Source organism: Schistocerca cancellata, chromosome 4 (genome assembly GCF_023864275.1).
Source record: "Schistocerca cancellata isolate TAMUIC-IGC-003103 chromosome 4, iqSchCanc2.1, whole genome shotgun sequence".
Lineage (NCBI taxonomy): Eukaryota > Metazoa > Arthropoda > Insecta > Orthoptera > Acrididae > Schistocerca > Schistocerca cancellata.
In genome coordinates this window covers 829946195-829961083 of record NC_064629.1, presented here as the reverse complement: position 1 = coordinate 829961083, position 14889 = coordinate 829946195, and the positions used below count along the sequence as shown (strand labels likewise).

The 14889-nt window shown below is 43.8% G+C and overlaps 1 protein-coding gene across 2 annotated transcripts in view; it reads right to left on the bottom strand.

The window, feature by feature from the left end:
• LOC126183572 (UNC93-like protein) overlaps positions 1-14889 on the bottom strand; it is a 430963-nt gene that overhangs the window by 139104 nt on the left and 276970 nt on the right. The gene's annotated exons all lie outside the window — the stretch shown is intronic.

The following is a 14889-nucleotide window of genomic DNA, read 5'->3' as shown; positions in this document are numbered from 1 at the left end:
CTGCCTTGGTGCCAATGATGGTCGTATGCGTGTTTGGCGCCGTGCAGGTGAGCGCCACAATCAGGACTGCATACGACCGAGGCACACAGGGCCAACACCCGGCATCATGGTGTGGGGAGCGATCTCCTACACTGGCCGTACACCACTGGTGATCGTCGAGGGGACACTGAATAGTGCACGGTACATCCAAACCGTCATCGAACCCATCGTTCTACCATTCCTAGACCGGCAAGGGAACTTGCTGTTCCAACAGGACAATGCACGTCCGCATGTATCCCGTGCCACCCAACGTGCTCTAGAAAGTGTAAGTCAACTACCCTGGCCAGCAAGATCTCCGGATCTGTCCCCCATTGAGCATGTTTGGGACTGGATGAAGCGTCGTCTCACGCGGTCTGCGCGTCCAGCTCGAACGCTGGTCCAACTGAGGCGCCAGGTGGAAATGGCATGGCAAGCCGTTCCACAGGACTACATCCAGCATCTCTACGATCGTCTCCATGGGAGAATAGCAGCCTGCATTGCTGCGAAAGGTGGATATACACTGTACTAGTGCCGACATTGTGCATGCTCTGTTGCCTGTGTCTATGTGCCTGTGGTTCTGTCAGTGTGATCATGTGATGTATCTGACCCCAGGAATGTGTCAATAAAGTTTCCCCTTCCTGGGACAATGAATTCACGGTGTTCTTATTTCAATTTCCAGGAGTGTATATGTGTGCAGTTTGTGTCACAGAAAGAGGATACTGGCCACCAAACAACATCTTCTCCTTGCTCCATTGGCACAAGCCTACAGAGACAATGAGACAACACACAAAAAAGAAAATCCTTTTTAAAACTATAGGCGGAGTGGTGAGCTTGTCGTACACTGTCATGTCTAAATTAAAAGTAGTCCCGTCAACCTCTAGGGAGGGTATTTGCTCCATCCCTGTTCAAGAGTTAGTATGTATGCTACACCAGGTTGGTCGAAATAGTTGGGTTGGGTTGGGGGTTGTTTTGGGGAAGGAGACCAGACAGCGAGGTCATCGGTCTCATCGGATTAGGGAGGGATGGGGAAGGAAGACGGCCGTGCCCTTTCAGAGGAACCATCCCGGCATTTGCCTGGAGTGATTTAGGGAAATCACAGAAAACCTAAATCAGGATGGCCGGACGCGGGATTGAACCGTCGTACTCCCGAATGCGAGTCCAGTGTCTAACGGTCGAAATAGTCCTTCGCACATACTGAAGAAGGCGTAGTAGCCCGACAACTGGTAAGCCTTTGTCGTATGGGTTGTTCAGCTCCAATACCGACAGCAACCTAGTTGAAGATGGATTACACTTTTTGTACATGTCGCACCATGAGCAGATCTCGCCGAATGGTAAGAGGCGGCTCACCAGCCTCTGTGCAGAGGTTCAAATGGTTCAAATGGCTCTGAGCACTATGGGGCTTAACATCTGAGGTCATCAGTCCCGTAGAACTTAGAACTACTTAAACCTAACTAACCTAAGGACATCACACACATCCATGCCCGAGGCAGGATTCGAACCTGCGAACGTAGCGGTATCGGGGTTCCAGACTGAAGCGCCTAGAACCGCTCGGCCACTCCGACCGGCCTCTGCACAGAGGCTAGGAGTGTCTAATGCCTGCATGGTTGACAGCATCCTATATCTTTAAATAGGAAGGCCTAGCCAAACTATACAATATGCTGCCGTTGTCAAGCCGCGTGTAGTTCTAAAGAATGTGAGTAGACTGGTCTGATCTGTTCTCCAATTCTTACTATAAAGACATTTTAAAATGTTTAGAGACTTCGGATACATACGTTGTAGATCATGGAAGTAACTATGTTAACATGTGCTCAAAAGTGAGTCTCAAGAATTGCACTGAGGTATTAAAATCCAAGATGTTGCTCCGCAGCTGGGGTTCTGGGAAGGTAAAAGATTGACACTAACTATTAAAATGCACACTCACAGCTTTTCCTGTAGTGGATTTCAAACCAGTTGTACCAGCCGAATCCTATAAGCTCTTAAGCTGCTGAAGTTGCTCTACACCTTTCGTGAGACTGGAGAAGAGCAGTATTCCTTAAAGTCGACTTATCATCCTCTGTACGGTCTTTCCTATACAGTTATCTGAAGATAACCTGTTCTTCCCTGAGTTGAGAAGTGGTATTAGAATCGCCTCCCACCACGGATCCGGATAATAGCATTCAGCCCGTAAGGTCACATGACAAAAAATTAGTCATCCCTAGCAGAATCATTACAAGCATCTTTTAGTACCGTGTAATTCCGCCCCTGTACTTGATAATCTCCTGGATTCGGTTAGGAAGTGAGTCCACAAGGTGATGCAGGTCTATAATGGAGGCGTCTGGAATTTCAAATCGTAATATAAATACATTTTCACCTAAGTACAGAGCGTCAACGTAGAATATATTTCCTTGACCTCATTATATATTAAAGGGTTAACTGATACTTTGTATAACTGGGCAGATAACGAATGTTTTATGTTTGCAGCCAATTGCTACTTTTGAAATTGTTCCATCAACTACATAAGATGACTGATATATGGATGCTCAATACAGAAACGCGTGAAGAAAGATAGCAGAAGTCCGACAAATTTTGCAGCAGCAACTGGATTAATTAAAGTGACTGACGATCCCAAATGAGCCATGGAAAGATGCTTGATTTCAGCAGTGGGTTTACTGTCACCGATTTCGGTATCTTATTTTTAGTACCTAAACAACGGAGTTTCTCAAATAGTCATCTGTGCATTAGAGAAGTCCTCATGAAAATAGTGTGCTCTGAGTATTCCCCAGGATTCAGTCCATAGACTGGTGCTTTTCTTCATGTATATAAATATTTTGTATGTTTAATTATCGTAAGTATAACTTACATGTTGTCGTCACTCAGGTGCTTCCAAGTGCCAGCCCCAAAAATTTTGCTACTGTTATATCAGGTATGAATGATGTGGTGTGAACAGTATAGAGATAATCACAACACCTGGTTTTCAAACAGGCCCTTAAGAAGTTACAAGAACGCAACCAGTTGATCAGAAAAGCCAAAAGCTTTCTTGCTCCTTCAGAGTACCACATTTTCCTACCAAAAAGTATTAACTAATCTCTACATAATCCTGAATTAACCTCCAAATTGAGAACAGGCTCTCACAATATGCCAGAAATTTCTTTCTAGGTGTAATCCAAAAAATTAAAAAAATTTTCACTTAAAGTGAAACAAAAATTGTCCAGTCAGTACTTCTGCTGAATCGCTTCTGCTGCGATGTAGTTCTCGCAGTACAAACAGTGACAACTACAGACTTTTAGAGCTAACCATGAATAATAACCTGACTTGAAAAAAAGCGTAACTGGTGCATGAAATGAGTTTTTGCTTCATAGTCAGAGATTAGCGGCTATTATTATTAGTATTATTATTATTATTAATCACATTTAGGCCCTATCGGGACACGCGATGTATAACAAATGACGTTTTAGAGCTTAGTATTGGTTTTTATTTGTGACCATATTACTGTCATTCTTTTCCAGTCGATAGACCAAGTTGTTTCAGGTTTCTTAGGTTTTCCTGTCAGGCCAAGTGTCCGATCATGAGCTTGATGCCTTAAAATTGTTGTCTGTTGTATCAAGTTGTGTTATATCTACTTCCTTTAGGTTTCCTTCTATTGCAACGATCCATTGTATTGTTTCAGTTTTGGCTTTACTGCAATTTTCGTAGTATTCCACGGCCTGCCTATATAATAAATCTGGTTTCATTCTTTTAATATGCAAATAGATTTAACCCTACGTTTTTATAACCAAATACATATTGCTGTACTTTTCAGTTTCGTAATTTGCTCTTAATCTGTATGTTCGGTCCTCAGTATAATTTGGACCTAAAATGTTCATTATGTTAATGCTTGTGATGAAAATTCTAAGAATCACAGAAGTACGTGCTTTGGTGTTTTCTTAAATGCAACAAAGTTTTGAATTTTGGGTAGAGTACAGGGCGTCTTCTTCCAGAGGAACAGCAGCTACCGAGTCAGAGACTGAATTTTGATTTTACAGGTGGATAAAGTTAGGTTAGTAGTTATGTGAGAGATTGTATTGTGATTATACTGAGAGGATATCAGTTTTGTGTGTGATGCGAGATATTGAGGGATGTGCACATTGAGCGACCGATGAAGTGGACATAGCATGTGGTAATCACGTACCGTGTCTGGTAGCAACCATCCAAAGTAGATGTATGGGGCACTGATATAGTCAAGTGGGTGAATTTTGCATACGTAATGCACGCAAGAATTTCTGGTTAGTCCAAAAAGTGTAGAGTTTCTGTAGTGTTGCAGTGACTAATTTCGTTCAATATTGGAGATTCTGTAGAATGCGTTACTTACATTCTGTGGAAATATGTATCGCGATCTTTGAATAAAGACGAAAGTGGTGGTCTTCCTTCACGTGATGACAACGTTTTTCCCCAGTTGAGATTCTCATCCATAATAGGTTGCATGTACGCCAGTTTGTTAGCACCTTGTTAATAGACTCTACTTGAAGTATGAAGCGTGAACAAGTAAGAGGATAATTTATTTAAAAGCTTGAAGATCTTGGTCGGACGGTAGCGGTAATGTCATTAATTTCGTTCGGAGCGTGGCTACATTATCACCTCCGTAAAAATCGCATCCCACACTCCGATGTACACAGTACCAGCGTGGTGGAATAAATACAGCAAAGAGGGGTTGAAGAGTAAGGCAGCCTTTAAAAACATAACCAGTTAAGGAGAATTAGAATCGTAACTCAGACACCCACTTTAATACGGGTAATGGTTAGGCGACTCTTCAACAAAAAAATTGGGAAGACAGGGAGTATTTCTGTGGCCGCTTTAACAGATATATCTCTACGATCCATGAGTGGTAAAGAGTAGCTCTACATGACATGATACCGTTGTTGCTATTCCGATAGCGCTAGTTAAAGCCTCAATGATTATTATCTCACGGCTCAGCGGAGTAACTGACAAAAGATTTCCCAATTGCGTAAATTGAGAACTAAGTACACAGTGGTGCTTTTCTGTTTTTAGAACTTAGTATCAGGCTTGGTTATAATAAAGATAGTTCCCCTGGAGCTAAAAATCTGTTAGGTCGTTTATTGGTAGTTGGAAACTATTTTTAAAAACTTTTAAATAATATGAGGACGTCAGTACCGTCAGAATAAGTTTATCACACCTACTGATGAAGGGCTTGTGTGTCAACAGAAGTTTTCTTGTCTGATCAAAGAGATTTCGGTAATGGGCACAAAACGATTGTATAGTTACTAGTATAAAATTGATTAAAACATTGCCGGCCGCTGTGACCGAGCGGTTCCAGGCGCTTCAGTCTGGAACCGCGCGACCGCTACGGTCGCGCGCTCGAATACTGCCTCGGGCGTTGATGTGTATGATGTCCTTAGCTTCGTTAGGTTTAAGTAGTTCTACGTCCTAGGGGACTGATGACCTCAGATGTTAAGTCCCAAAGTGCTCGGAGCCATTTGAGCCACTAAAACATTAAACTAATTTGGTAATTTCAGAAACATTTTTAACTGACCTTCATTGAAACTGACAACGGTTAATTGCTAACAGTGTTGGTAGATATTATAAATGTTTACAACAGCGTATTGTCTAGTGTTGACTTGGACTAGTGTAGAGAGATTGCTTATTTGCAGTGACAGATTCAATGTCACAATTTGACAATATGGAAACAAAAGTATTTTGCTGGCATGTTTAAAATAAATCGACTTCCAGATCGTACATTTGTGCAGCCTGTACAGTCACGGATAGAAATTGAGAGGCCCGCCGCCTTTTCGTTATGCTGGACTGCAAAGATATGCTGTCTGTTACACGGCATAACAGGCAAGGAGTTGCAGTGTCACCACCATATTGTCAACTCACATGTGTCCCAACTTTACGTTACAGGAAACAAATAATGATATGTGAGCTGATACGAGTTAATAAAACACGAATTTTAAGCACAGACGCTACGGTCGCAGGTTCGAATCCTGCCTCGGGCATGGATGTGTGTGATGTCCTTAGGTTAGTTAGGTTTAAGTAGTTCCAAGTTCTAGGGGACTGATGACCTCAGCTGTTAAGTCCAATAGTGCTCAGAGCCATTTGAATTTAAGCACAGACATATTAGAAAGTTCAATTTTCTTCTGTCGCAGTACGTGGAAGGAAAATACTGATCTACAAGTATCACAGCCAGTAACACAACGTCTTTCGCATTAAGCGTTTTTTTTTTCCTTTTTTTATGGCATGATCCTCATAACGGATTTTCAACCGCTTTGCAATTTAATTTTTCCCATAGCGTTTTACGTGCTTCACGACAGACACTTTCTTATCTTCATCCATGTTGTCGAAGATTCAGTCAACGAAGACAGCAAAAACACTTGAGACGCTGCGGTAAGGTTACGGTAGTCAGACCACTCTGAATCATTGGACTGAATGTCTCTCCTAGTTTGAACACTTGTGGTTGATGTGACAAGTAAAATATTAGTGTAAATGGAAGAGGAATATAATCTACTGAGTGGCAGTGGTATGTCTGTCCACTGTGCACGCACACCACACTCCTCGTCGATAACTTATGAGATTAACGTAATTACGGAAAGAAAGAATCTTGAGTAATCATATTTAGAGGTATAGAAAATTTCATTAGAATAAGTTTGCTTAGAAACAGCTTATTGATCTCAATTCACGCGAACCAGAGGCGATTGTGGACCAGCACGGTCTCGCAGAAGGGCGATGTAGGCCACAAGAATTGGTGACGTGGTCTAAGCCCACGCAGCCGGGAGATGTTCAATGGTGCTAGAGTTACACTGACTGTTTCGAAGCAAAAATACGGCATTGTTTACAGAAACGGACACCCTTTATGTACGACCTGGTGGACGAGTCCAAGGGAGCATAGAAGGCTACAGGAAAAAAAGTCCATTATACAGTGACGTATTGTTATGGTTAGGAAGTAGCAGAAATTCTGTCGGATCTCATTCTGAGAGTGTCTACGATGAAGCAATCAATGTAACCTATTACACCATTAAAATCATTAACCATCCTTAAAATAGATGATGTGACATCATTGTTTCCCAGGACCGGCAGCAGCGGAGGTGACGCGCCGTGGTGAGAGAGAATGCGGCTGACACTTGGAACACACGGACACGTTGCGAATGTCAGCTGCACAGTTACGACTCAAACAGCTTTGTTTTTGTGCATGTTAAGACAGCAATGTCTCAGCAAGTAAAGCCACGTTCTAAGTGAATTTGTCTGGTGTTGCCAAAGCATATTTTGATTTGTGCCAACTTAAGCAGATTTCGAGAACGTCAGACAATGCGCATTGTTTATGCCAGGCCTAATGACATCACTACAGTTCATTGTCGGTAAATTGTTGTTGCCTCAGTGCTGTGACTGTATCGTCGCTGATAACAACTTGGCTGCGACAGGGAGATTTCATAATTTTGTTTTTGAGACAACTGCCAGCAGTGTCTAGGATATCCTGGTGCTGCGGTAAGAAGGCCCACGTGGCAGGTTGTAACAATTGTATGCCACAAAGCACATTAGATTTATGACAGGTTTGCGATGTAATTTCGTGCACAAGTAACTTTCTCTTGAGTGTCGATAATGTCGTGTCTAAGGTAAGAAGTTACTGTCGCATAACATAAGCGTTCCCAAACCATCACGAATTAGTAATATATTAACAATTTGGATTCAGAAATGGTCTGCCTCTATCTGAAATTCTGTATCGTATTCAATTAGCATCATAGTACTTCCACGGCAACATGGAAATGTGGCAGTGAGATCAGGCATATTACAGTACGTAATTAACAAAATACTGTACCTCAGATTCATAAATACAATTATGTATTCACAAAAAACTAAAAATTATCCCAACAGAACAAGAAAACTGCCACCAATAACAAGTACGCAATTCGCCAATATGTTACACTTTTCACCTTTAGATCTATGGGACACTGAATCAAGATAGCGAAATTACTTATAAGGTACAATTTTTCTTAACATTTTGTTACTGAATATCCATCTGTCTGCTTGTTGCTCTGCTACAACGGAGAAACAAAAATCTTATCTTCAGCTGGTTTCGAACCAATAGGTGACACGGCCTCCACGTTACATTGTGACATTGCCACTGAGCTACGAAACAACCAGAATATTCAATTCTCTCTCTCTCTCTCTCTCTCTCTCTCTCTCTCTCTCTCTCTCTCTACCTCCCCCCCCCCCCAACTAAAATACAGGGTGATTCAAAAAGGATACCACAACTTTAAAAATGTGTATTTAATGAAAGAAACATAATATAACCTTCTGTTATACATCATTACAAAGAGTATTTAAAAAGGTTTTTTTTTCACTCAAAAACAAGTTCAAAGATGTTCAATATGGCCCCCTCCAGACACTCGAGCAATATCAACCCGATACTCCAACTCGTTCCACACTCTCTGTAGCATATCAGGCGTAACTGTTTGGATAGCTGCTGTTATTTCTCGTTTCAAATCATCAATGGTGGCTGGGAGAGGTGGCCGAAACACCATATCCTTAACATACCCCCAGAAGAAAAAATCGCAGGGGGTAAGATCAGGGCTTCTTGGAAGCCAGTGATGAAGTGCTCTGTCACGGGCTGCCTGGCGGCCGATCCATCGCCTCGGGTAGTTGACGTTCAGGTTTCATAACTAACCTTTTTCGTAGGACTATCCATACAGTTGATTGTGGAATTTGCAGCTCTCTGCTAGCTCTGCGAGTCGATTTTCCTGGGCTGCGAACAAATGCTTGCTGGATGCGTGCTACATTTTCATCACTCGTTCTCGGCCGTCCAGAACTTTTCCCTTTGCACAAACACCCATTCTCTGTAAACTGTTTATACCAACGTTTAATACACCACCTATCAGGAGGTTTAACACCATACTTCGTTCGAAATGCACGCTGAACAACTGTCGTCAATTCACTTCTGCCATACTCAATAACACAAAAAGCTTTCTGTTGAGCGGTCGCCATCTTAGCATCAACTGACGCTGACGCCTAGTCAACAGCGCCTCAAGTGAACAAATGTACAACTAAATGAAACTTTATAGCTCCCTTAATTCGCCGACAGATAGTGCTTAGCTCTGCCTTTTGTCGTTGCAGAGTTTTAAATTCCTAAAGTTGTGGTATTCTTTTTGAATCACCCTGTAGTATGACATTCACTTCCATTAAATTGATTAATCCTCCCTTTCAACTCATTTGTGCCTCGGGTTAGATATTGCGAGGAAAAATTTATAGCTGTTTATTATCCTAATGAAAATTGCTTTTAAAATAATTAGACTTCCTTGCAGTTTACCTAGCATTCTTCTGTAGAGCTACGTTATCTAGCTATGAGGCGACCATTTTCACGGCATCAAACGCTATCTGTCGCACCCTAAGCCCCTTCTTATTTTGCCACCGCTCCTCCCGTAAGCTGCCTCTTGCCGAGCAGCTGTTATTCCCTCCGTCCATCTTTTCCTAGGTTTACCTTGTTTTTTCTTCTCCGGGATCCATTTCCAGGTTAAGCCTTCCCTCCAGTAACTGCGTCACTTGAGCATTCCGTGATAACTGCGTCTCCCTTTGTTTTTCAATTCCCACACTCCATAAATATTATCTAAGTTGCTTCTTCTTGAATTCAGTTTTTTCTTTTTCGTAAACCCATACTGAAAAACCTCCGTGAACGACTAACATAAGGAATCTCGTCTTTCCCCTGATGATAGTAGGTCTAATGCTCAAATTACAGTTCAACTGTTTGCACTTGGCCTTTCCCAGTCGCACATTATGGAATACATCTTTTCAACTGCTCCTTCTGAAGTTAGTGTGACCTTACGCATATGAAGGTTTGGGCGTTTTATTTTACTTTGTATTTGTCCAGTGTCTTTTCCAAGGTCTGCAACTCTCAAATACGCAGGCCAGATCAAAAAGTCCCCCCAGGGGACACGAGGACCAAATGGTTCAAATGGCTCTGAGCACTATGGGACTTAACATCTGAGGTCATCAGTCCCCTAGAACTTAGAACTACTTAAACCTAACTAACCTAAAGACATCACACACATCCATGCCCGAGGCAGGATTTGAACCTGCTACCGTAGCGGTTTCGCGGTTCCATACTCAAGCGCCTAGAAGAAGACATTTATTTTGTATCTTTAGGTATGCCATATCCATTTGAAGCAACTCACTGATAGTTACATACCTTAGATCTAAAAAAATGCAGGGATTCTGATTTTCTACTGTTCACTTGGTGCTACAAATAGTCTCAAACATTATTAATTTAGGTTGGGTTTTATCTGGCCAGTCCAGGTGCGATGCGGTACACGAATGTTCGACAAAACAAGAACGTGGACACGACTGTTGTTTATAATACGGAAATGTCTACAGCATACTCATCGTAAAAATGTAGAAGAAAGGGACATTCCTGATAACCGAGAACAGTGAAATAAACATCCGGGTTCATGTTCACAAACGGCTGAAGTCATGCTGCGAAAAGCATCCAAAAACATCAGAAAACTACTTCCGGCTTGTACAACAAAGTCCACACACTGCGGGTTAAACACCTCAATCAGCCTTACAGGCACGCTGCGCCTGCCATCAGTCAAAAAGAGGCAAAACCACGACGATTCGGACCGCGTTACACACCTGGAATCAGTCAGTGTCCAGCTTCTGTGTTGGCTGACGCATGGAAGACGAGCAGTTTAATGCGGCGGCTGTTATCGATGGCCTTTTCCGAGGCACCCGACTCCAAATGACCATTGTCAGAGGTTTCCTTCGCAACGTTCGCTCGGAAACTTGTTGAACTGAACCTGCAATAACTGACAATACCAATTCCTGTCGGATTTTAAACCGACTGTCACTTAAGGGTATGAGCACTCGTTTCCGTTTTCTGTCTCCGGTTCGGATCTTTTTACGACCAGTGTTCTTATACTATGAGACAGACTGCAGGGTGACGCATTCCTCAGATGTACCGGGTAGTTATCATTAAAGTGTAGCTACTCACAGAGCTCCAGTGTCGGTTGTAATTATCGCATGGTAGCAAAACTTGGTAGCTATTCTAATGCTTTAATGAGAAACCGATTTACACTGGATAAAAAATTAATTCCAGTATTGGTCACCAGGTGCAAATTTGACGCTGTGAATGCAAAGAAGACACATACAAAAGTTTCCATATGTGATGGATTAGGAATGGGACGTGGGCAGAAAAGGTGAAACAAATGAGACAGGCATAATGTTGATATTATTAAGCCCCTCTTGCACAGTTTGTTCAATATAAGCATCAGAGATGTCAACGAGATGCTGTACAGTGCCAGATTTGGACCTGTTGGCCAAAATTGGAACTAGTTTCTTTTTTTTTCAGTGAAAATTGGTTCCGTATCGACGCATTCGAGTATCTACCAAGTTTCGCTGCCATATGGTAATTACAGCCCACACCGGTTATGTGTGAGTAGCTGCACAGTAATTATAATCGCCCAATACATAGGATTGTCCACTACGAAACATCAACAATTTTCAATGACAGTGTGGTCACGGGCACGTTCTTCCTGCTCATCTGTCAGGTCTCCACACCGATCCAGCTTACTTTGTCGATTCCGCACAACCGACAGACATAAGCGACCTCACGATCATCAATTACCTCAGTGGTGGAGGCTAAAATAATTACCTAGTACCAGCTTTACGTTACCTACTCCCCCTCAAAATGGCTCTGAGCACTATGCGACTTAGCCCGCATCTCGTGGTCGTGCGGTAGCGTTCTCGCTTCCCACGCCCGGGTTCCCGGGTTCGATTCCCGGCGGGGTCAGGGATTTTCTCTGCCTCGTGATGGCTGGGTGTTGTGTGCTGTCCTTAGGTTAGTTAGAAGTGGCCGTGCGGTTAAAGGCGCTGCAGTCTGGAACCGCAAGACCGCTACGGTCGCAGGTTTGAATCCTGCCTCGGGCATGGATGTTTGTGCTGTCCTTAGTTTAGTTAGGTTTAACTAGTTCTAAGTTATAGGGGACTAATGACCTCAACAGTTGAGTCCCATAGTGCCCAGAGCCATTTTCTTAGGTTAGTTAGGTTTAAGTAGTTCTAAGTTCTAGGGGACTGATGACCATAGATGTTAAGTCCCATAGTGCTCAGAGCCATTTGAACCACTATGCGACTTAACTTCTGAGGTCATCAGTCCCCTAGAACTTAGAACTACTTAAACCTAACTAACCTAAGGACATCGCACACATCCATGCCCGAGGCAGGATTCGAACCTGAGACCGTAGCAGTCCCGCGGTTCCGGACTGCAGCGCCTAGAACCGCACGGCCACATCGGCCTGCCTCCACCTTCAATTTACACTGATGAGCCGAAACATTATGACCACCTGCTTAATAGCTTGTTTGTCTGTGTTTGCAACGAAATACATCACTAATTCTGCGTATCATGAATCCGACAGTTTGTTGGTAGCTTAGTGGAGGTATGTAGCATTAGATGTCTACTCACAGGTCATGTAATTTCCGTAAATAACGGGCAGCTGAATAGCGTACACGGTGATGGCGCCCGGCAGCGGCCCCAGGTGGGTTCCATAGGATTTACGAATTTACATCACGAGAATTTGGTCGCCGAAACATTAACGTGAGATCACTATAATGCTCCTCAATCCACTTTAGCACGATTCTGACTCCGAGACACGGACAATTAGGCTAGGCGCGCACAGGCGACTTTTCAGCCGGCGCGACTTAACAATCGCTGTCGCGGAAGTACATTGTGGTGCGCACACAGCGGCAGGAAAATCGCAACTACTCTCAGTACCAGCATGGATTTCATCGAAACAGCTTGTTTGGTGGCGCTTTTACTGCGAAGAAGAGCGAGAAAATAGCGCAAATGTCGTAAAAGGGTGTATCCGATTGTAAGTCAAAGACTAGTGAACCTGTAGGAATAAGAGCTGATGCATGTGGTATGCACATAAGGGATTATTTTGCAAACTACTTTGTGACTGCACAAGGATCAGTATCTTGGCAATATGAAAAAATTTAAATTGTTGTAACTGTGATATCTACATGAATGAATAAAATAAGTGAACCATGAAATACCTTTGTTAGTCTTTTCTGGTCCAGGCAGCTCAGTCCAGTTCCGAATTAGGCTGCAGCATACTTCTCCCCATAGTTTCTCTTTCAAAGTGCGATCACTGCATTCTTTTAATTTCCTGTTGTAGAGAGCTGGTCGCTTTTCTACTTCTGCAATTAGTCTTTCTGAATCGACATCACAACTTACAATGTCATCCGTAGTGCAAATCCCGTTATCTGACATGCTGCTGGCGCATTAAACTTGTGTCTATGCAACACAGAGCGAGAGCGACTGACACAAATCGCGTCGCTAGTGCGCGCGGGCCCATGCCAGTGCCTGAGAATCATTCCACACCTGCGACAATCGCGTCGCGCATGAAATAGGGCCGGTTGCGTCTTTTAAATCGCCGCAACTTTTTTGTCGCATGTGCGCGCGATCCTATTCAAGCCACTGTGTTTCATTCTTGCGACAAATAAATTGCGCGACGGAAAATCGCCAGTGCGCGCCTAGCCTTATACTGCTGAAAGATGACGTCGCCGTCAGGGATGCAGGTGGTTCGCAGCTGTCAGTGTGTCTTCGATTACGGCCACAGCTCCATGCAAGAGCAGAAGAATGTCTCCCATAGCATAACAGTGTTCCCACCAGTCTGCGTCCGTGGAAGGCTGCACGTTTCGAGCCACGATGCCTCGATGACGGCGTTTCTGGAATCGACCATCGGTCAATTGTAGCATCCGAAGAGCCGACACGTTTCCATTCATCGACGACCGAATCCCGATCGTCCCGTGCCCACTGCAATCTTTATTGATGGTGTCGTTGGGTCAGCATGTGAGCACGTAATGTGGAGCTCCAACGTCAACAGGTATGTTCCGAAGCACTTGCACGTGCATCAGTATTGTGCTCTTTCAGCAGAGATGCCACAGATCGCCATCTCTCCTACTTTACAGACGAGACAAGCCTCCGAAACCCACGTTCTGTGAAGAGTTTTGGATGTCCAACCATTTAGCGAATAGTGGTAGTTTCACTGTCTAGATGCTCATGACAGTAGCACGTGAACATTTGACGCTTCGCCGTTTTCGAGATACTCGTTCACACGCTGTGCATAATAATAATCTGCCCTTTGACGAAGTCGCTTATCTCAGTGGATTTCACCATTTCCAGCCAAAATCTTCGGTAGGGTGATGACTCGTCCGTGTCTGCTCCGCTTACATACACTACTGGCCATTAAAATTGCTACACTACGAAGATGACGTGCTACAGACGCGAAATTTAACAGACAGGAAGAAGATGCTGTGATACGCAAATGATTAGCTTTTCAGAGCATTCGCACAAGGTTGGCGCCGGTGGCGACACCTACAACGTGCTGACATGAGGAACGTTTGCAACCGATTTCTCATACACAAACAGCAGTTGACCGGCGTTGCCTGGTGAAACGTTGTTGTGATGCTTCCTGTAAGGAGGAGAAATGGGTACCATCACGTTTCCGACTTTGATAAAGGTCGGATTGTAGCCTATCGCGATTGCCGTTTATCGTATCGCGACATTGCCGCTCGCGTTGGTCGAGATCCAATGACTGATCCAATATGGAATCGGTGGGTACAGGAGGGTAATACGTAACACCGTGCTGGATCCCAACGGCCTTGTATCACTAGCAGTCGAGATGACAGGCATCTTATCCGCATGGCTGTAACGGATCGTGCAGCTACGTCTCGATCCCTGAGTCAACAGATAGGGACGATTGCAAGACAACAACCATTTGCACGAACAGTTCGACGACGTTTGCTGCAGCATGGACTGTCATCTCGGAGACCATGGCTGCGGTTACCCTTGATGCTGCATCACAGACACGAGCGCCTGCGATGGCATGGGGTGCCATTGGTTACACGTCTCGGTCA